The following is a 24,555-nucleotide window of genomic DNA, read 5'->3' on the forward strand; positions in this document are numbered from 1 at the left end:
CCCTTGTATGAATGCTTTTTTCATTCAGCAAATATTCACTGAGCCCCTACTCTGTGCTGCTCACTGGCATGGTGCTGCAAATCTGGTAGTAAATAAAACAGACATGGGCTTGACTTCATGAGTTCAGTATATAAGAATTAACAAAAGGAGACAAAAATGAAAGGTTCTATTTGAACAGGAAGTGTCAGAGAAAGACATTCTAACTTAGAGACCTTAGGATGCAGCCTCCTTTTGCCCAAGCTACTAGTGAGTAGAGAAATGGTATAGGTTACAAGAGAAAAATGTCATCAAATGTGCAAAAAGGGAACACTTCATCATCACTTCATATCTATGTTGGCTCAAAATATGAGCTAAAAATACAATCCAAAAGTTTCTTCCTTCCTCTAGGTATGCTTTTCTCCCCTATAGCTCATAGTGGCTTTTTTTGAAGGTAAGTATTATGCTATAAATGGAAAGATATGACTTTAAACACAAATACACAAACAAAAGGAGCATTCTAAACAACCCAGGAAAATGTGAAATCTTCTCTAGTCCAGTATTTCTCTAAATATGGCATGTGGACCAATGAAAGGCATGAAATTATTTTAGGTGGCACATAGATAAAGCTTTCTTAATAGTTATGTGTTTATTATAATGTGTATCAGAAATGAAATATACCCCAAATATAAACAACTTTATTTCACTGATATTTGGGCTTAATATGAGGCCGAAGTAGGTAGCACTGTAATAGTTTACTTTATGCAGCCCACATGAATTACAGGGGCAGGGCTCAGTTTTCAGCCTTCTGCCACAATTTTAGAGACACAGAGAGTATAAGTGCTATTAGTACAACTATACCAGCAATTGAATCTCACATCCTGTTCCTTGTGTATTGCTGCAATCTTGTCTGGGATAGGCCATTTGTTACTGGAAATAACAATAGTTCCAGAAACAGACTTGGGAAAGCACAATGTTTGCTTTAATGGGCACATGACCCAGGGCTCAGTTTGGGTCATGTGCCCATTAAAGCAAACATTGCGGCCAGTGGGATGAGGTTCTTAAATTGTCCAGGCCTCGGCTTCGTTGATTCCTCTGCAATCTGGGATTGAAGGCAACCCTACCTGACCCATATGTATAAACAATAGAGGAGATGTGATTCCACAAAAGAAAACAGAGCAACCGCCCCACATTTGTATAATAAGGATAGTATGTCTTAAATCATAGTACTGAGGTGAGGATTAAAGGAAATAAAGTATATACATTGCCTGATGGATCCAATGAATGGCCCAAAATAAGTGCTCAACAAATGGTGGTACTAGGAGTAATAATAATTCTTATTATTGTTGGTAAATAGAATGATTTTTATTGTTGTTATAGTAGAGGTTTTCTAAAACAGTTTTAGAGTCATATTTGTTATCTTAAATATTTTATCAGCCTACAAATGAAGGGTAATTATTTGAATATAATCTTTGCGAGCCATTATGTAAGGGTAGCACTTCCTCCAATTATATCCTTAATTTGTTTATTATCTCCATGCCTAATCAAGGTACTCTGAATTACTACAATAAAATTTTCTATATCTCACCAAACAGCTTTTTGCTTCACTCTTAAGTGACACATAGTTTAATCATGGCATAATCTTATTTAAATAATTACTGAACTGATAGTATTTATAATACTACATTTGCAACAATAAATTGCAATATATTTTTCATAGAGCCCAGATGATTTTGTGTTAATTTAATGTACAATTTACATGAGTTTCAAAATTAAAAGTAATGATATTAAAAAATATATATATCAGCAGGAACTTAGTAATATTGCTTGAATTTTTTTTTAAAGTACATAATATGGTTAGGACGAAGAGTTAAAACAAACAAGAAGACCAAAACCTAACAAAATAAAATCACTTATCCCTTTTTGGATCAAGAATGTTACTGTGTGTATCCTTAACACAGTTAGTTGAAGATTTATGGTAGACTGGCATAAATTCAAAAGTTAACCAAGATATTTACAGTAAAATGATATATGAATAACATATTTTGCTTCATAATACTATGAGTAAAGATTATCATCTATTAAGGTTATCATGAAAAATACATAGAGCATTGAATAAGTTTCTTCAATATATTGGGTTCCCAGCAAAATATGAAATGTAAATCACATTAATTTAAAAATGTAGATATGGCATATTTATTTTACCTTCATTTGTATAAAACTTAACAGAGTTGAAGAGAAATAAGATAAAGGTAAGTGAAATATTGTTTAAATATCATAAATTTAAAACATTCTAGAATAGTCATAGAAGGAATTTAAAATTCTGGAAGTGAGGTAATAACTTCTTATATTAAAAAACATAAAAATGATTGCCAAAAGAAACAAAAAATTGAGCTTACCTTCAAGTTAAATCCTTTTCAGACTGTCAAATAAATTAAATGATATATAAGCAGAAATGACCAGATTCCTATCTACACATAGTGAAGGCAGCTATAAAAACTCTCTGGGGGCAAAGCCATTTCTGTTTATGGCTTTTTTATGTTCTAGTGCTTCCTTACACTGAATCAGTTTCTTAGGAAAACATCAAACACCAAAATGCATGTCTATAGTATATACTTTAGTTGAAATATAAATGTGTGTGGCTTTCTACCAAAAACCTCAACTGAATTAAGAGAAGCATTGGGGTTTTGCTTTTAGTAAAGGACTAAAAGCAAAAAAAAAAGGAATTCCTTTTTCTTAGAATTTTTGCATCTATATTCATGAAAAATATTAGCCTGTAATTTTCTTTTATTGTAATATCTTTGTTTGATTCTGGTATAAGGGTAACGTTGGCCTCACAGAATAAAGTCAGAAGTATTTCCTTCTCTTCAATTTTCTAGAAGAGAAATGTTATTATTTCTTCCTTAAAAGTTTAGTAGAATTCTCAGCGAAGCCATGTGGGCCTGTCATTCTCTTCATGGAAAGATTTTTAACTATAAATTCAATTGCTTTAATAAATATAGGATTATACAAGCTATCGATTTCTTCTTGAGTAAGCTTTGTTAGTTTGAGTCTTTTAGAATGAATTTGTCCATTTAGTCTAAGTTGTTGAATTTATGGACATATAGTTGTTCAAAGTATTCCCTCATTATCCTTATAATCAGTATAATCTGTAGTGGTGTAACTTCTTTCATTATTGATATTGGTAATTTGTGTACTATATCTTTTTTTCGTTATCATTCTGGCTAGAGAGTTAGCAGTTATACTTATCTTCTTAAAAACCAGTTTTTTGTTCCATTGACTTCTCTCCACTGTTTTGTTTTATATTTCACTGATATCTGCTCAGAAACATTCTGGTATGTTATTATTGCTTCCCTTTTTCATATTTTAACTTATTCCATCAGTTTCTTTTCTTTCCTTCTCCTCCTTTCTTCTTCTTCCTTCTCTTTTCCTTTTTTCAAGAGATAGGGCCTCACTGTATTGCCAAGGCAGGAGTGCAGTGGCTATTCACAGGCAGGATCACACTGCAGCCTCGAACTCCTGGGCTCAAGTGGTCCTCCTGCCTGAGCCTCCTGAGTAGCTGATATTACAGGTATGCTCGACTGCACCTAGCTTCTTCCAGTTTCTTAAAATGGAAAGGTTACTGATTTGAGACCTTTCTTTAATGCTATAAATTTCCCTGTAAGTACTGCTTTAGCAGCATCCCACAAGTTTTAGTATAGTATATTGTCACTTTCATTTAGTTCAAAGTATTTTCCACGTTCTCTTTTGATTGATTCTTTGATTATGGTGACTTAGAAGTAAGCTGTTTAGTTTTTTACAATTTGGGGATTTTCCATACATTTTTCTGTTGCTTATTTCTCATTTAATGCCATTGTGGTTAGAGAACATACTTTATATGGTTTTAATCTTTTTAAATGTATGAAAATGTGTTTTATGCCCTAGAATATATCCTTGAAAAGAACATATATTCTGTACCTCGTAAGGTGTTTCTATAAATGTCATTTAGGGAAGTCTAGTTGATAGTGGTTTTCAAGTCATTTATATTTTTACTAATTTCCATTTATTTGTTTTATGAATCACTGGGAAAGCAGTGTTGATCATTCCAACTACAACTGTGGATTTCTTTTATAATTTGTCAGTTTTTGTTTTATATATTTTGAAGCTATGTAATTAGATGGATAAACATTTTGATTTCTTCTTGATGAATTTCTCCTTCCATCATTATGAAGTGACTTTCTTCATCCTTCATGATAGTCTTTGCTCTGAAATTTACTTTCTCCTATATTAGACACTCCAGTTTTCTTTTGATAAGTGTTAGCATGGTATATCTTTTTTTCATGCTTCTACTTTTAAATTTATTTATGTAATTATATTTCCACTGTATTCCTTATAGACAGTATATATTTTTGGTTGTGTTCTTATTCAATCTGATAATATCTGCCTTTTAATTGGAGTGTTTATCCCACATTTGAGGTTAACCATTGATATGGTTAAGTCTAACATCGTACTATTTATCTTCTATTTGTGCTATTCTTTTATTTCTTCTCCTCTTTTTCAGCATACTTTTGGATTACTTTTTATTATTCCACTTTATCTCCTTTGTTTATTATCTTTAACTTTTGTTTTGCTATTTTAGTAGTTGCTTTAGGGTTTAGTATACATATATAACCTATCACAGTGTAACTTCAAGTGATACTAGTTTACATAGAAGATCCCTAAATCGTATACTTCCATTTTTCCCCTCCTACTCTTTTTTTGTCATATATTTACTTATGATAATCTCCATTTCGTCATATATTTTACTTATAATATGCACTCCACAGCACATTATTTAGTTGGTACAAAAGTAATTGCAGCTTTTGCTATTAAAAGTAATGGCAAAACCTAAAAACCAAAATTGCTTTTGCACCAACCTAATATTATTTGTTGTCTTTTAACAAGGTTTAAATAACAAGAAAGAAACATATATTTCCCCATGTAGTTGTCATTTCTGTGTTCTTTATTTCTTTCTATAGGTACCTATTTCCACTGGTGCTATTTTACTTCTGCCTGAAAATCTTTCTTTAGAATTTCTAGTAGGGCAGGTCTACTGCTGATAAATAATTCAGTCTTATATGTGTGAAAAGTGATTATTTTGTCTAGATTTTTGAGAGATAATTTTCTCTAGGTATAGAATTCTAGTTTGATAGTATTTTTATTTTGGTATTTTTCAGATATTGATCCAGTCTTATCATTTGTAGCATTTCCAAAGAGAAATTGGTCTTAATCCTTATCTTTTTTCTCTGTATGTAATGCATCTTTATGCCATGGTTGTTTTTAAGATTTACTCTTTATCATTGGTTTTGAGTAGTTTTATTACAATGAGACAGTGTAGTTTTCTTCAAATTTCTTGTGATTGAGGTTCACCATTGATATGGTTTGGCTCTGGGTCCCCACCCAAATCTCACCTCGAATTGTAATAATCCCCACATGTCAATTACAGTGAGAAGTAATTGAATCATGGGGGTCTTTCCCATGCTGTTCTCATGATACTGAATAAGCTTCATGAGAGCTGATAGTTTTATAAAGGGCAGTTCCCCTGCACAAGTTGTCTCTTGCCTGCTGCCATGTAAGTTGTGACTTTGCTCCTCATTTGACTTCTGCCATGATTTTGAGGCCTCCCCAGCCATGTGGAACTGTGAGTCAACTAAACCTCTTTCCTTTATAAATTAACCAGTCTCAGGTACATCTTTATAAGCAGCATGAGAACAGACTAATACCACCATAATCTTTGGATTTGTATTTTTCATCAAAATTCAAACTTTTTATTATTATTTCCTTATTAACTCTTATTTTTTTCCTGCTTTCCCTTTGGGAACTTTAATTACACATAAATTAATTAGCTGGCTTAAAGTTGTCCCTCACTGCTCTTTATTTTTAAGCAGCTTTATCAAGATGTAATTCACATACCATGTAATTCATTTAATATGTACACTTTATGTACATATTAATGGTTTTTAGCATAATTCAGAAAATTATGCAACCATCACTACCACATAATTTTAGAATGTTTTTATCACTCTGAGAAATCTCATACTCATTTCATTAGTTTTCTATGGATGCCACAACAAATTACTGCAAACTTAGTGGCTAAAGCAATACAAATGTATATTTTTGACTTCTAGAGTCAGAAGTCTGAAATGGTCCCACTGGGCAAATATCAAAGTGTCTGCAAGGCTGCATTCCTTTCTGGAAGCTGTAGGGAAAGACCTGTTTCCTTGCCTTTCATAATTTCTAGAGGGCACCCACATTCCTAGGCTGATGACCCCGTTCCTCCATGTGCAAAGCCAGCAATACTGTATCTGATTATTAACATTTCTCTCTCTGACCAAATGTGGGAGAGGTTCTCTAGTTTTAAGGATTCATATGATTAAATATTCAAGTAGATAATTCAAGATAATCTTTTCATCTCAGGCTGTACGCTTGATCACGTCTGTAAAGTTCTTTTTGTCATGTAAGGTAACACAGTCACAGGTTCTAGAATTAAAATGTGGACATCACTCGTGACTACTCTTCTGCCTGCCACACCCACTACAGAAACTCCCTCATCTTCCCCCTTTCCCAGGCTAGGCAACCATCAATCTACTTTATTTTTATAGATTTGTCTATTTTGGACATTTTATATAAATGGAATTATATAATACCTGGTCTTTTCTGCCTGGCTTCTTTCACTTAGCATGTTTTCAAGGTTTATCCATGTTGTAGTATGTGTCAGTACTTCATTTCTTTTGGATAATATTTCATTGTATGGATATGCCACATTTTGTTCATCAGTTCATCAACTGATGAACATTTGGGTTGTTTCTACTTTTTGGCTTATAAATAATGACACTAAGATGATTAAGTTTTGTGTGGACATATGTTTTCATTTTTATTGGGTATACAATTAGAAATGGAATTGTTGGACTGTAAGGTATATTTAATTTTTTGAGGAACTATCAAACTGTTTTGAGAAACTATCAAACTGTTTTGCAAAGTGGCAGTATCATTTTACATTCCCATCAGCAATTGATGAGGGTTCCAGTTTCTCCACATCCTCAATAGAACTTATAACTGTCTGTCCTTTTTATTATAGCCATTCCAGTGTAAATGTAAATTGGTATTTCACTGTGGTCTTGGTTTGCATTTCCCTACTAAGAATGTTGAGCATCTTTATATGTCCTTACTATTTGTATATCTTCTTTGGTGAAATGTCTATTCAGACCCTTTGTTCATTTTTGAATTGGGCTATTTGTCTTCTTATTATTGAGTTGTAAGAATTCTTTATATATTCTGGATACAAGTCCCTTAACATGTATATAATTTTAAAATATTTTCTCCCATCTGTGGGTTGTCTTTTTACTTTCTTGATATTGTCCTTTAAAGCATGAAGATTTTAACTTTGATGAAGTCCAACTTACCTACTTTTGTTTTGTCGCTTGCACTTACTGTGTTGTATCTAAGAAACTAATTGTCCCAGTAACAGGAAGATTTACTCTAATGGTTTCTTATGAAAGATTTTTTTTTATTTTAGTTTTAGCTCTTAAATTTAGGTTTATGACCAGTTTTGAGATATAATTATTTCAGCATTTGGTGTGAGGTAGAGGTCCAATTGATTCCTTAAAATGTAGGAATCTAGACTTTTTTTCTCTATTTATTTGTCTTGATACCCTTGTCAAAAATCAATTGACCATAAAAGTAAGGATTTCTTTCTGGACTCTTAATTCCATTCCATTGATGTATGTACGTCTCTAAATATCTTTCCTTGTGCCAGTATTACACTGGCTTCATTACTTTAGCTTCATAGTACATTTTAAAATCAGGAACTGTGAGTCCTCAACTTTGTTCTTCTTTTTTAGTATTGTCTATTCTGAGTCCCTTGTATTTTCACATGAATTTTAGGATCAGCCTGATAATTTTTTTAAAGCCAGCTGAGATTTGATAGAAACTGCACTGAATCAATTTTGGGAGTACTGATTTCTTAACATTACTAGGTAACTATTCTAACCCACAAACCTGAGATGTCTTTCCAATTATTTGGATCCTCTTTAATTTATGTCAACAATATTTTGTAGTTTTTTTGTTTTTGAGACAGGGTCTTCTCTGTTACCCAGGCTGGAGTGCAGTGACATGATCATGACTAACTGTAGCTGCAAACTCCTGGGATCATGCACTCCTCCTACCTCAGCCTGCCAAGTAGCTGGGACTACAGGCATGTGGCACCATGCCTGGCTAATTTATTTATTTATTTTTGTAGAGACAGGGTCTCAATATGTTGCCCAGGCTTGCCTCAAACTCTTAGGCTCAAGCAATCCTCCCACCTCAGCCTCCCAAAGTGCTGGGATTAAGGCATGAGCCACTATATCTGGCCAAACTTTATAGTTTTGAATGTATTTTTTTCTAATTACTTTTTTAAATCAATGAAAATTATATTCATTTATGGTGTACAACATGATGTTTTAAAACACATATACTTCTTGGAATGGTGGAATCAAGCTAATTGCATGACCTCACATACTTCCCATTGCATGCATTACCTCACATACTTCCCATTTTTTGTGTGATGAGCACACACAAAATCTACTATCTTGGCCATTTTCAAGTATACAAATACAGTGTTACCAACTATAGTTATCATGTTGTACACCAGCTCTCTTATATAAAAAGGACATATTATGATCAACTGGGATTTATCCCAAGAATACAAAGTTGACTTAATATCTGAAAATCAATGTACTATATTACCTTAATAGAAAAAAGAACAAAAACCACATGATCATTTCAAGTGATGCGGGAAAAGAATTGTTGGATTTTGTAAAATGCCTTTTCTGCATCATTTGACCAAATCCCACTTGATCATTGTGTATCCCTTTTATACATGGCTGGATTTGGTTTTCTAATATTTTGTTGAAAAACTTTACATTTATATTCATAAGGAATATTGGTTTGAGTTTTCCTATGATGTCATTATCTGATTTTGGTTTTCTGGTGACATAAAGTTAGGAAGTGTTTCTTCCTGTTCTATGCTGTGAGAGTTTGAGAAAGATTAAAATTGATTTTCTCAATTTTTTATTGTGGTAAAATACACATAACATAAAATTTATCATCTTAACAATTTTTAAGTGTATAGTTAAGTGTATTAAATGCATTCATAATGTTGAGAAATCATCATCACCATCAGATCATCTCTTTTCATCTTGTAAAACTGAAACTCTATACCCATTAAATAATAACTACTCATTCCCCTCTCTACCTGGCTCCTGGCAACCACCATTCTCCCCTCTGTCTCTATGATTTTAACTATTCTATGTACCTCATATAGTGGAATCAGAGAATTTGTCTTTTGTGACTAGCTTATTTAATTTACCATAATGTCCTCAAGGTTCATCCATATTGTAGCATATGTAAGAATTTCATTCCTGTTTAAGCCTAAATAATATTCTATTCAATGTATATACCACATTGTGCTTATCCATTCATCCATCAATGGATACTTGAGTTGCTTCCATGTTTTAGCTATTGTGAAAATGCTACTATGATCATGGGTGTATAAATATCTCTTTAAGACCCTTTCCATTCTTTTGGGTCTATATTGAGAAATTGAATTTGCTGGATATGTATTAATGCTATTTTTATTTTTTTACAAAACTGCCCTACTGTTTTCCACAGCAGCTGTACCATTTTACACTCACATCAAGAGTACATAGGTTACAATTATTTCACAACCTCAGCAACACTTATTATTTTGTTTTTCTTTTAATAGTAGCCACCTTTATGAATGTGAGGTGGTATTTCACTGCAGTTCTTATTTGCATATCCCCAGTGAGTAGTGATGTTGAGCATCTTTTCATGTGTTTATAGGCCATTTGTATATCTTCTTTGAAGAAATGCCTATTCAAGTCTTTTGTCCATTTTTAATCAGGTTCTTTGGCTTCTTGGTGAGTTTTAGGAGTTCCCTACATATTCTGGATATTAATACTAGGAGATGTATGATTTGCAAATATTTTCTCCTGTTTTATGGGTTCCCTTTTTACTCTGTTGATATTGTCTTTTGATGAACAATCTTTAAAAAAAGTAACAAGATCCTATTTGTCTATTTTTTGTTTTGTTACCTGAGCCTTTGGCGTCATAGCCAAGAAAACACAGCTACACCCAATATCATGGAGGTTTGCCCTGTTTTCTTGTAAGAGTTTTATAGCTTTAGATCTTAAATTTAGGTCTTTGATTTGTTTTGAGTTAATTTTTGTATAGTGTTAGATAAAGGTCCAGCTTCATTCTTTTGCATGTAAATATCCAGTTTTCCCAGCACCATTTACTGAAAAGAATTTTCTTTCCCAGTTAAATAGCATTGGCATCCTTGTCAAAATCATTCGAATTGACCATATATGTGAGGTCTTATTCTTGGGCTCCCTATTCTCTTCCATTGGTCTATATGGCTGTCTTGATACCAGTACCACACTGTTTTGGTCACTATAGCTTTGGCATAAGTTTTGAAATCAGTAAGTGTGAGTTCTCCAGCTTTGTCCTATTTCAAGATTGATTTAGCTAACCAGGGTTCCTTGAGATTCCATATGAATTTTAGGATGAGTTTTTCTATTTCTGTAAAAATTGTCATTGGGATTTTGATAGAGATTGCATCAAATCTGTAGATCTTTTGAGTAGTATTGGCATTTTAACAATATTAAATCTGGAACTGATTCTCTAAATGTTTGGAAGAATTCACCAGTGAAGCCTTTTGGGTCTGAGCTTTTCTCTGTGGAAAATTTTACATTACTAATTCAATCTCTTTATTTTATTTTATTATTTTTTGAGACAGAGTATTGCTCTGTCAGCCAGGCTGGAGTGCAGTGGTGCTCTGCCTCCTGGATTCAAGCGATTCTCCTGCCTCAGCCTCCCGAGTAGCTGGGAAAACCAGTGTGCACCACCACACTCAACTAATTTTTGTATTTTTAGTAGAGACAGGGCTTCACCGTGTTGGTTAGGCTGGTCTCGAACTCCTGACCTTGTGATCAACCCCCTTGGTCTCCCGAAGCGCCGGGATTACAGATGTGAGCCACCACGTGCGGCCTATTTGTTATAAGTCTATTCAGATCTTTTATTTCTTGAGTCAGTTTCAGTTGTGTATTCATTTCATCTAAGTTAATTTTTGGCATTCAATTATTCATTTATAATCTTATTTTGCTAAGGTTAGTAGTAATATTTCCTCTTTCATTTCAGATTTAGGAATTTGAATTTTTTCTTTTTACCTCCCTGGTCAGAAAAGCTAAACATTTATCTATTTCTTGATCATTTTGGAGAACTAATTTTAGTTTCATTAATTTTCTAGTTTTTCCATTCTGTATTTCACTTATTTCCTCTCTAATCTTATTATTTCCATCATCTGCTTGCTTTGAGCTTAGTTTATTCTTCACTTTAAGTCTTTTATAATGAAAGATTAGCATATTGACTCTTTTTTTTCTTATTTAATATAGGCATTTATGGCTATAAATTTCTCTCTGGCCAATGGTTTAGCTGAATACTACTGGTTTAGGCATGTTGTATTTATATTTTGACTTACTGAATTGTATTTTCTAATTTCTCCTGTCATTTCTTACTCAGTCCATTGATCATTTAGGAGTGTGTTGTTCTTTATATATTCGTGAATTTCCCAAATTTCCTTGTTATTAGTTTTTAATTTAATATCATTGTGATAAGAGATACACTTTGTTGATTTCAATCTTTTTAAATTTACTGAGGCTTATTTTGTGCCCTAGAAATAGTCTAGCTTAGAGAGTATTTCATGTCAGCTTGAGAAGAATCTGTATTCCACTGTTGCCAGATGAAGAGTTCTATAGATGTCTGTTAGGGCTAGTTGATTTACATATTGTTCAAGTTTTCTATTTTCTTTTTGTTCTTCTATATAGGTATGCTATACATGATTGAGAGTGGGATACAGAAGTCTATTATTATTGAATTGTTTATTTTTCCCTTCAAATCAGACAGTTTTTGCTTCATATGTCTTAGGGCTCTGTTGTTATGTGCATATATGTTTACAATTATTATATGTCTAACTATTATATATTGTTATATATTCCTAATATCTTCCTTTTATCATTAGAAAATGTCCCTCTTTGTCTTAATAACAATTGTGTCTTAAAACCTGTTTTGTCTGATATCAGTATAGCTGCTTTAGCTCTTTTGGTTACTGTTTGCAGGGTTCTTTTTTCCTCATCCTCTTACTTTCAACAGATTTGTATCTCTGAATCTAAAGTGTGCTCTTGTAGGCAGCATATAGTTGATTTATTTTTTAATCCATTCTGTAAATCTCTGCCTTTTACTTTACATATTTAATCCATTTACATTTAATGTAATTACAGATATAATTTATGCCTGTCTAATTTAAAATTTCTTCTCTGTGTATTCATTCTGGAGAGTTTGTATTTCTATGCCATCAGGGTCATTAATCTTCTTTTTCTTTAATATCTTATTTGCTATTGACCCCATCTAGTTTAATATCTAATGTGCTATTGACCCCATCTAGCTTATTTTTCATCTCAGACATTATAGTTTTCATCTTTAGATGTTTAATTTGGGCCTATTTTTAAAAATATATTTCAAGTCTCTATTCACAGATGCAATGCAGTTATAATAACTTTTAATATCCTTTTCTTCTAATTCTAATATCTGCATCAGTTTTTAGATGGATGGATTATTCTTCTTAATGTGGGTCAGATTTCCTTTGTTTTCTACATGCCCAGAAATATTTATTTGAATCCAGTCATTGTGAATGTTGCCTTTTTGGCTGCTAGATATTTTCATATTTAAAAAAATATTATTCTTGAGTTTTGTTTCAGGACATGGTTAAGTTCCTTGGAAATAGTTTTATCATTTTGAATCTTGCTTGTGAGACAAGATCAATGTATAGTAACATTTAGTCTGAAGCTAATTATTGCCCACTGCTGAAGCAAGACCCTTTTGGGTACTCTCTCCAATACTCCATAAATTAGGAGATGTTCTGGTCTGGCTGACAGAAACAGGCACTATTATTAGACCTGTATGAGTGCTGTCACTGTTCTCCCTAACTCTCTTTGATGGTTATTTCCCCAGTCTTTAACAGTTTCCTCATATGCATGTGCCAATTACTAATTGGAATTCTCAAAAGGGATTCTCTACAGACCTCTAGAGTTCTGGATGCATCTCTGGAACTTTGTCCTAAGAATTCTAGATTCCTTGGTCTCCCCAGACTTCCAGCTCTATCTCCTCAACCCAGGGAGTCTGCTAAGTTCTGCTTGGCTTCTTTCTTTCTGCACCACAACTTAAAAAATCCCTCAAGGCAGTAAGCTGTGGTAATCATGGAGTCACCTCATTTGTTTCCTGTCTGTCAGGAATCACTGTTATTCACTACCTAATGTCCAGAGTCTTGAAAACCATTATTTCATGTATTTTGTCTGCTCTTTCTTTCTTCGAGTTGTTTCAGATGGGATGGTAGATAAACAGGCAGTAACTGTTATTCCACCTTGACAAGAAACAGAAGTCTTTCCCTGGGTTTCTTGACGGCTCCCACAGGCTCCAAATGGCTGAGAAATTTCTAAACCACTGAGGGTATCTTATGACACATTGATCTAATGTAAAAGGAAGTCTACAACATGTTCTTCGAAGTATTCCTTCCAAAAATGTTTAACCTGAATCTGAGGACTATTGCATCCAAGTCAGGGCAGGCCTCATGTAAGCCACCACCCTACAACAAAGAGCAGTTCCCCCGAAGTTAGGCTCCTTCTGAATCCAGAGTTCCTAGAGTTCCTTTCTCTTTATATCTACATATACATGAATATATGTTACACCTATAATGGCATACATAGTCATATTGATGAAGTCAATATTAAAGCATGAATCCAGATTCAAGAGGAAAAAGATACTTTCCTCCATTGTCCTAAAATATAGGCTACTGATGGAGATATCATTGATTCATGCATTTCTAAGTCACTATGTTATCTTTATCTTAGAGACAGCAGGGCCCAAATTATGAGGCATCTTAACTCTTAAAATTCGGATGTACTTGAATGACCTACTAGCCAGAGTACAGCTAGTTGGGTATTATAACCTCTATAAAGTTTCCCCAATCCAGTAAGCAGAAAAATACGAACAAAATAATCTTCTAAAACGTAGCAATATTATGATATTCAGGAAATTCCTCATGGAAAAGTGGTTTCCCCATGATTTGTCAAAATCAAGTTTGGCTGGAGATGAGATGGGCCTGATAAGGAAGGATCAAGCTCCAGAGACTAGGTTTTTCAAGATGTGGTTTTCCCAAGGTATCTCAAAATTATTTGGAGGTACATGTTCAAATGCAGATTTCTACACCCCACTTCAGAGTTACTGAATCACAATGTCTAAGGATGGAGCCCAGAACATGCATTTTAATAAGCATATCTGGGGACTTTTATGAACAATAAGGTTTGGGAATGACTATAGGCAATCCCATTGGGACTAGGCAAGATAGCAGGTTCATTTGATAGGCACCAAAAATCCAAATATGTAGGTATCCAAAATCCAAATATGTAGAATTCCTGCTATAGATGTCTGTTAGGCCTTAATCCTGGTGTTAAGGGAGTCTGACAGTACGCAAATGATTATTGTAGTCTATTATAGAGGTGAGAGGATGGCACCATGATGTCAACAAGCAGATATTCAAAAGTGAACAGATGTGTTAGGAGTCAAGTATTGACAATAGGCAAAGTTCCAAACAGACAAGATGATGGGCATCAGAGATACAGCAGCTTGTAATAAGAATCTAGTCATGCAAACTTTGGTTTAGGGATTGGCTTCTAATTTCAATGAGGTTGAAGGAATCAAGGTAGAAAACCAATCTCAAAATAGGGTCAAAGTTAGATACACAGAACCTAAAAGAGGCGCTTATTACTAGAACTAGTCACAAGCATCAAGGCAATTGTCTACTCCATAGGGCCAGGGTTAAGTTCAAAAAAGAATGAGCACAGAGACTCATTTGATGCTCAACCACCCAGAAGCACTTGGATTTTCTTGCGTATGGCCTGGATTAGTCCAGGACCTGTGCCAAGGGCTAGCCTGACCTAGGGAGCTAAGTGGTCCTGCTGAAAATCCTAGAAAACACCTACCTGGCTTAACTTCCCATGCTCTGCCTGAATTCTGTTTAAGATGTAAGCCTCAGGATGTTGTCACGGGAGTGATGGTGGTTTATCAATGGTAGCAATAGTAGTTACAATGGTAGCAATTAAATGTAAAAGAAGCTGATTCCTAAACAGAGTAGCTACCTAAGGGAGGTAAAAGGCATCTGGATTCTGGAGCCAACACCAAGTTGTCTGCACCTCTAAGAAATTCTGAAATGTCACAGCTTAGTCCTCTAGGCCAGAGAATTCAGATGTTCTCTGTGTAATTCTGATTTTCTTTAAAATAGTAGATTACTTTTGTCAGAAAAAAAAAAAAAGCCTTTATCAACTGGGCACAGTGGGCTCACACCTGTAATTCTAGTACTTCGGGAGGCCAAGGCAGGTGGATTGTTTGAGCTCAGGAGTTCGAGACCAGCCTAGGCAACATGGTGAAACCCTGTCTCTACTAAAACTACAAAAATTAGTCTGGCACGGTGGCTTGCACCTGTGATCACAGCTACTTTGGGGGGCAGAGGCGGGAGGATCACTTGAGCCCAGAAGGTGGAGGTTGCAGGAAGCCAAGATTGCACCACTGCTCTCCAGCCTGGGCAACAGAGTGAGACCGTGACTCAAAAAAGGAAAAGAAAAAAACTTTTAAGTTTTTTATATACATACATTAAGCATTTTGTCTCAACCTAAAACATATAAATATACATTTATGAACCAGACTTTCTTTTCTTTTTTTCTTGAGACGGAATCTCACTCTTGTCACCCAGGCTGGAGAGCAAAGGCGTGATCTTGGCTCACTGCAACCTCCACCTCCTGGGTTCAAACCATTCTCCTGCCTCAGCCTCCTGAGTAGCTTGGATTACAGGCACCTGCCACCACACCTGGCTATTTTTTTGGTATTTTTTTTAGTAGAGACGGGGTATCACCATGTTGGCCAGACTGGTCTCAAACACCTGACTTCGGGTGTGATCCACCTGTGTTGGCCTCCCAAAGTGCTGGGTTTATAGGCGTTAGCCACTGCACCCGCCCATGAACCAGACTTTCAACGAAGGTTGCCATTGGATAAATTCATAAATCCTTGGTTCCATCATGCTTAGAGCACTGGTATCTCTAAGGTTAAAAAAATGAATTCCTCCATTCCCTCAATGATACCCTTTCAGCAGTGATAGCAAATAAATATTCACTGAGTGACTGCTAGGAAGTAGTAAGTGAAGAATTAGGAGAACTGTTAGAGCCATACCAGAGAAAAATCACAAGAAAGGCAGGACTGCAAAGATTTAGTGGAGGCTGTGAGAAAAGGTAAACCCTTGTTAAGCTCATTTGCCTCTTTAGTTACCACTGCTAGATTTATGTGATTCCCTTAGCTATCCTTTCCCAGCCCCCTGGGATATTCACTCACAAAGAAATACTGTCAAAATCAACTGGGTGATGATTAGGAGACATTATCTCCCTGCTGTGCTGAAAGGGATACAGTTCTGTCTGCAGAAACCTTTCATGAGGGGCTGAAAAAAAAAAATTCCAGTATATCTAGGAGTGGTATCACTTCTAAGTGGGAAAATCAAAGTCAATCCATAGTCTTTTCATACTATTGGCTTGTTAAGTTTACAAGGTGTTATGTTTCTAAAGCAAACACCATAAGAAATGTGAAAAATTCATACTTGACTTAAAGGGAGAGAAAAAGTAAAGGGAACCATTTTGACAATGAACAGATATACCCAGATTCAAGAACTGAATAAATACATTTGTAACATTTTCTTGCTTGGCCCTCTGGAGCTCTGCCTTCTGTAGTCTCCCCATTGTCAGTCTCCAGGTTCTCTGTCCTCTCAATTTGGCTTCAGAATTATGGACAGAAGGTACTTAAAATCCAGTTTCTTGATTGAGGAAACTGGACCTGGAAAGTGAATTAAGTCTCCCAAAGTTGGCCAGAGACTAAAAGTCTTGTCTCTTCATTCTGTCCAGTGTTCTTTTCACTCTACCGCCTTTCTTGGAATTACTTCCCCTTAGTTTTGAAAACTTCTTTCATTTATTATTTGTCCAAACTTATTGAGACTGAAGCTTCACAATATCTTTAATAGTTGCATATCATCTACTGTCAATTTCTGGTTTTCACCTTTGAGGGAGCAGGTGCTGCAAAATATGGAGACTATTCTGATATATGTACTACAAAGATAATCTATTCTGCTTTAAGAGCTAGGAATGATTTATTGAAATAGATATCATGGGATCACAAATTTCTTGGGTAAAGTTCATTATGATGGTCAATAATATCCAACAAAGTAGGAGAAGGATTACTGAATAAAGTAAAAACCCACTAAAATATGAATAGCATAATTGGTGCCTGTGCTATTTAAAAGAGCAGCTGAGACGTAATCTCTGAACCTTGGATCTTTGGGAAGTGGCATGATGTAGCAGAAAGAGCACTGTCTTGGAATTCAAAAAAGTAAGGTGTCCATTCTGATTACACAATTTATGAGCTATGTGATCTTGGGTAAATCACTTGAACTTCTCTAAGTTTAATTTCATTATGTATGCAATGGAAAAACAGAAATCCTGGCTATTTCAAATAGCTGTTTAAGGACTTAAATAAATAATATATAAGAGATTATTACAATTCAAAAGTGTGAGACTATATGCCTCTGCATGATAGCAGAGGATCATGTGTGTTGTATTCAACAGCATATTCCCAACAACTAACATAGTGTCTGGCACATGGTAAGCCTATAATAAATATAAAAGACATTCATTCATTAAATAAAGATAATCAGGAAAAATATCATTCTTATCACTATTTCTTGCTGTGGAAGTGTTTATGAGGGCGATAAAGCCAAGAGGAAGAACAGAGCAGAGACAAAGGAGGCAAAAAAAGGAAAAAAAATGATTGGTATCACTCCCTAGAACAGAAGCAGAGGTTGCAGAATCAAAAAAAGAATGATCAAAATGACCAATCTCTAAATCTGCCCTTTTTCTTGCACTGCCTCAGTCACCCCACCTCTCAATCCCACCATTGATTTTTTTTCTTTTAAGATTGCCTTTGGGCATCGACCTCATTAATTTCAGAGTCATGGTTAAGCCACTGCTTTCAGTGTTTTTATTAAGACCTGTGTATGTCCTCTCTTTAGTCATTAGAAACAGTGCTGTTTTTCATTTATATTGGATATAACTAATTCAGAGTTCTTTCCTCTTAGCCCTCTCCAAAGACTACAATGGCCAGGGGGAAAGACAGTGGACTTCAGGGACTACTTGAGAGGAATATCAGTATAGTTCATTTCTTTTTACTTCAAACTTGAAATGATTCTAGGTAAAAGTCCTATGGGATAGGTGACTGGTTGAAAATGTATCTCTCACTGAGTTGTCCTTTTTCAGTTTTATAGATGTGCTCCATCACACACACAGGAATTTAATAAAAATGTTTTTCTCTGCCATAGAGGTCAGGGTTTTGCAGGCATTTGGTGAATAGATAACACGCCTAAATGTCAGCTCAACTAAAGAACCATGTTACCCAGCTGGAACGCGGCGATCTTGGTACTTGGCAGACTTTGGGAACACCTCAAACCACATGTACTTTAAAGAATGCAGACAAGTCACAAAATTAATTGAGTCTAGTATGGCCAAACATTCTCAATGCACTTCTAAATCTAAACTAATTGATAGCCTCTCCTCCCCAAGTTACATTTGTTATAGCCAATTCAAATTGGTTCTAACTGGATTCAGATAAAATTCACCTGCTTTTTGCTTTGACAAATATAACTGACAGGAACAAACTAAAACAGTTCTATCTGTAAAAAGCAATGCAGTAATAAGACTTTGGACCTTGAAGCTTACAGAAGACTAATGAGATAATGTCTAAAATGTGTTTGAGCTGCATGTGTGAAAGGCTCTATGGAGATAGAAAATATGATAAATAATGCAAATAACCTTTCTGTAAGGAAAGCTTCTGTCTTCTGGAGGACATAATAAGTATTAAATAAATATTTTACAAATATGTTCCTGCTAACCTTATCTGTCAACTCTAGCCCAGGTAGGTAGAAAAGTACTATTATTCCCATCAAAACAAATAAGAATCTTAATTTCTAATGAAAGGTTTTCCAAAAAAATTCCAATTGGAATCCATGACTTTAGGTAATGCTTTCATATTAAGCCAAGCTCCCTACTTCAATTTCAGCTCTTGGTCCATTTTATTGTAAATGTGAAAGCACTAGTCCTGGACCCCTCCAACTTTCCACTCTATTCAAGCCAAAGGGATCCCTGTGGGATTCTCTAGCTATACTAAATTGAAAAAACTCACAAAGCATACCCTCTTTGGGGTTCTTGAACCATCAATGAACACTCAACAAATTATGTTGTCAACAGTGACCACATAATGGACTTCAATAACTTAAAAGCTCAATTCAATTACCTATAAACCTTAATCTGCTCCTTCATGAAAAATCCCTTCATTTAAAAGTACACAAAACCAAAAAACAAACAAACAAAAAAGTACACAAGACCTTTATTTCTTCCTAAGACATCTCTTATCCCTAAAATTATATATAAGAAAACTAATTTTTTCATGAATTTTACAAAATAACAAAATGGGACACGAAATTAAGCGAAAAAAAATTTCTGATGGGAGTGTCAAAAACACCTGGCAAACACTCATCTCACAAGCTGGCATAGGCCAATAAATCTCCAATTCTTTTGTTTAAAATCTGTATCATTTCACTTTTCAGAACCTTACTTGACGACAAGCCATTACCTTTTTGAACTCATCCATTCTTTGTAGAATAATCAAGTTTAAAAAATTTCTACTACAAAAATAAAAGCCTCAGAGGTGGGAAGAGCTTTGTGATAGTGTCTGATTTAGCCCTTGCCTACTGACTGGTGAATTTAGTTAACAAATACTGAAACTGATGACCTGTGGGCAGTGGGCCATCCTTGATCTTTGGGGATGTATACAAAGTAATAACAACTTTGTCCTCTCAAAGGAGTTTACAGTCTACTAATGTTTTCCCAAAGTATCTGAGTACTTTGGAAGAAGGTATGAATGTAAAAATGAAGATTCCCAAGTTTCACCTCAGACTTAACTGATTCAGAAATTCTAGGTATTAAACCCAGAAATCTGCTCTTTAAAAAGCACCTTGGGTAATTCTTGTGCACAACGTTTGAGAACCACCACTCTGGTAGGTCTGAGAGATGTGCACAAATATCAGTTAGAGAAATGCTGAATATAGGGCTTATCTTTTAGGAACATAAGAAGATTGATCAGTACCTTCCCTCATTAATGAAAGATACAAACTGGAAAAAAAGAAGTCATCTCTTAGCCAAACCCACACATTCTTCTAAATCATATTCACCACTAAGTTGGATTGTGAGTTATCACTTTTATAATAGAAATAAACTTAGTGCAGAAACCCAAAATTTCTACCTACCATTCTCCCTAAAATGCCTAATTCCCTGTGTGCAGTGGCTCATGCCTGTAATCCCAGCACTTTGGAAAGCCAAGGCTAGTGGATCACTTGAGGTCAGGAGTTGGAGACAGGCCTGGCCAACATGGTGAAACCCTGTTTCAACTAAGAATACAAAAAAAAAAAGTAGCTGGGCATAGTAGCGCTTACCTGTTATCCCAGCTACTGGGGAGGCTGAAGCACGAGAATCACTTGAACGTGGGAGGCAGAGGTTCCCGTGAGCCAAGATCATACCACTGCACTCCAGCCTGGGCAACAGAGTGAGACTCCATCTCAAAAAAAAAAAAAAGAAAAAGAAAAAGAACTAAAATGAGTAATTGACTGGATATTTAGTTTAGTTTCACTTAGCTTATGAATCACATATTTTAGCTTATTTTCTTCCCGTGAGAGTAGTATTCGTAAGGAATAGTAATTTTCATCATTTTTTTTCCTTTGACAGAAATACAAAAAATTAGTAGACATAAAAAAAGTTGGATTTAGAAACATGTAAGATATCTGGGCTTTAAGACAGCTCTTAGCAGAATTAATTGCCACATATGGATTCTGTATAAGACCAACACTTTGTACACAGAAAAATCACCTGGGGAGTGGCTATCAATGCAAATGGCTGAAGAGTCTGAGTTGGTAAAAGATGGATAACTGAATTTTTAACAAGCACCCCAGCTAATTCTAATGTGAATTGTTTTAAGAAAACACCACAGAAGTTTCAAGATTTCAAGATTCCAAGCTCGTGACATCCCAACCTGTCTTCATGTCTAAATCAATATATTAAACATAGTAGATTGCCAATACATACATATTTAAATAAAGTAATTTCACATTTAATTAAACTATAAAAGGGAACAAATAGGGGAATTCAGATTACTTTATCAGAGCCCACATTCTCTAAGTCAGAGCTGGGGAATCTTGTTGATATGAATTGCCCTCCAGATCTAGCAGCCACATGCAGTAAAAAAGTAACTTTGCTTTGCTGTTGTTCCTTTAGAGAGTATATAAAATACTCTAATTACATACTTTTAAAATTAAAAATATACTGAGAGTGTATGTACGTAGCAAAGGGAATGGCTAACTGAGGTCAGAGGGAGAGTTATTCACTGGACATCGACAATAATCCAAGAAATAAAATTCTGAGGATCAAATAAAATAAAACCAAATAGAATCTGTCCTCGGTCTAAGCATCTCTCGATGCTGATGTAAGGATAGTAATTTCCCCATTCCCACAGGAATTAATTGTGAACAATTAAACACTTGTGGTATTATCTAATTACTAATAATTCACAGAGAACTGAGAGATTCTTTTCCTCACGTCCTTTGGGGGAACCTGAATATGATTGGGTTCTGCGGTTGTAAGCTTTCTGTAAGTCTTGGAAGCATACTTTGTGTATTTAGCATGCTGTTTCTCAGATAGTCCACAAACCTGTGAAAGGAACACTGGCTTACTACTCACAGGTGGTAGTAAGAAGAATAACTGTTCGTGACCCTAAACAGTTAGAGGCTCAGCTTCTTCAGCTATAAAATGGGTACCCAGGTTGATCTGTATTCATGGTCCAGGTTCTTTGCACTCAGCCATGATGCTTCCCACGCCATGTGCTTAACTGAGGTTTATGTGGGAGGATCACATGAGATAATTTTTGTAAAAGTGCTCTGTAAGCTGTAAAGCACTATACAGATGAAGCGGATTATTATTAGTCTTTTACGAAGCCCAGCGATAAAGATGCAAAGTGACCCAGAAAAAGAAAACTGAGTAGAAAAACCTGAAATATAACATCTCTAGCACTTAGAACAGTTACCCTGTACATGGTAGGTAGGTGCTTAGTAAGTACAGCGTGAGTAAAGAAAAACACAAAACAGGTTTGTGCCTCCTTATACTAGGTCTGATACCAAGAAGAAATAAATATACCCAAGGTCAATGAGAGTTTCATTCAACCATATAACCCTGGAATACTCCAAGAGCCTAAGATTTTAAATTAAAAATTACTTCATATGAAAGAGCACAGAAAATTGAAATGTGACCCACCATCTGCCATGAAATGGTTATGTTCTTACCTCTTCAGTCTTTCCAATGCAGTCTTGCAGGGATACAGCACCTGGGTGAGGGTGTGGAGTGTTTTCCCTGCATCTGGTAGATCTACATAACTGTTCCTAGCAACCTCTTGAGGAAATAACACATTCTATAGAATGTTGGATGCTTAAGCTCTCTGTTTTGGATTTTAAAGGCTGCGTTTTAGTGATTTTTAAGCCAAACCAGATTTATCCCCTAACATCCCCCAAAAAACACACACAGAAAAGAAGAATGGTGGGGGGTGGGTAGGTAGAGAAGCAGTTATTCACTTTATAAAACAATTCTCTATAGGATTCCTTTGTCAGTTTCCTAGACTATGTAAAATGTGATTCAAATTAAAATATTTAAATCACATGCCCACAACTTGACATAGGCAGCTATTTGTAAAATAAGGCAAACCGACACTGGGAAATACCAAATTAAAAAAAAAAAAAAAAATCAGGGGAAAAAGTATTTCCTTCTGGGTGGCCCTAAACTGCCTCCTTTTTCCCCATTGCAAATGTATTTTTATGCTGGGTTACATTTCCAAAACAGGAGTGCTTTTTTCTATCGTTGAAATGAAACAAACAAGTTTGCTTTCAGAGCCACAGAAATGCCCAACTGTTAGGAAAAAACAAAACAAAACAAAACGTTTTCCACTGGCTGCTTGCCTCTCTTATCCCCATGCAACCTTGCCTATTGGCCCCTTTCCCTAGGAGAGCCCCTGGGGCTGTCTGATGGAACTGATTGTAAAACTATTTTGTGCAGTAAAAAATTCGTTTCTTCAAAATCTGAGACCACCCAGAACATGCCCAATCTTTGGCAAATATCAACTGGTTTCCTCAGTATTTGACTAGCTGTACACCGAGTAACTGACCCGGGTTTCTGGGTCTTTATTTGAATAGAAATGAGGGGGAAATGTTTCAGAAGATGAAAAAAGGAAGAAAACCTCTCATCCAAAATCTATTCAAAATTCATTTTGTGTTTGGAAAGGGGAAGACAGAAGAATTCAGTGCAAAGAGGCCTCCACCAGGCTAAACCGTCCAACATCTGCAAAACCTTTTAAAATAAACTGTTCAGGGATCAGGGGTTTGCTGCAATCTCCTGGTGGCTTGAAGCCCCGTCCCTTCGCTCCGAGCCCTCACGCCTCCGAGGGTGGGCACCCCTCTTGCACGGAGAGCGGCGGCTGGGATCTCTGAGCAGGGTCGCCGACGGCCCTGGAGGCAGCGGCTCCCGGAGAACAGGCCCAGGCTTTTCTCGGCCCGCTGCATTCCTCTCCTTACAGCCTTGGCTCTCACATACTAGGTGTCTATAAATGTGGACTGAAGACGCGAAAAGTCCGAATCTGTCCTCACGCCCCAGAGGCGAATTCTGGAGCGCGCGGTTTTATTGCGACCCACTACCACGTCGCGTTTCCTGAGGTAACCTGACCTCGGCTCTGCGGCCCCAGCAGCTGGAGAGCCACGGAGAAGGCGGGCTGCGGGAGACAAGATGGAGAGCCTGCGGGAGAGGGACAGAAGCCGCGCTGGCCGCGGGCTGGGGGGGCCCACCTGACTACCACGCCGCCTGCCCGGCCCAGCGCTCCCATTGACAAGGAGGTCCGCGCCGCCGCCGCGTGGGGCTGGGGCGAGGGCGGAGGCAGGGGCGGGGTACGGCGCGCGCCCGGCCCCACGCCCCGCCCCCGCCAGCCTCGCACGCGCCCACCCCGAGGGAGCCGCGGGCCGGGAGGGCGCTTGGGGGAGGGGGAGGATGCTCCGCGAGCGCGCGTGCGCGCCGCCGCCGGCTGACGCGGATCCCTGGCGCGCGCCTCCCCCGCCCCGCGTTCTCCCAGTCCCGGGGGCTCGGCGCGCGGCCCTGCTGACGTCAGCCGGCGGCCCGCGGAGCCGGGTGCGCAGAGCCGCTGGCGCACTCGCGCGCTGCGCTCGCCTCCTCCCCCTGCCCGGGCCCTGGCGCGCGCGCGCTCCTTCGCTCTCCCATTTTT

General features: G+C 36.6%; 1 long non-coding RNA gene across 1 annotated transcript in view; it reads right to left on the minus strand.

The window, feature by feature from the left end:
- LOC135277245 (uncharacterized) overlaps positions 1-23,682 on the minus strand; it is a 198,280-nt gene extending 174,598 nt beyond the window's left edge. Inside the window, exons 1-2 of the long non-coding RNA XR_010344839.1 lie at positions 22,580-23,682; positions 20,684-20,805 (exon numbers count right to left, since the gene is read on the minus strand). This is a non-coding gene — a long non-coding RNA (uncharacterized LOC135277245). The remainder of the gene's footprint in view (positions 1-20,683; positions 20,806-22,579) is intronic.
- Positions 23,683-24,555: the final 873 nt, after the last annotated feature.

Source organism: Aotus nancymaae, unplaced genomic scaffold (genome assembly GCF_030222135.1).
Source record: "Aotus nancymaae isolate 86718 unplaced genomic scaffold, 86718_ANA_hifiasm-v0.15.2.pri h1tg000030l, whole genome shotgun sequence".
NCBI classification, from domain to species: Eukaryota; Metazoa; Chordata; class Mammalia; order Primates; family Aotidae; genus Aotus; species Aotus nancymaae.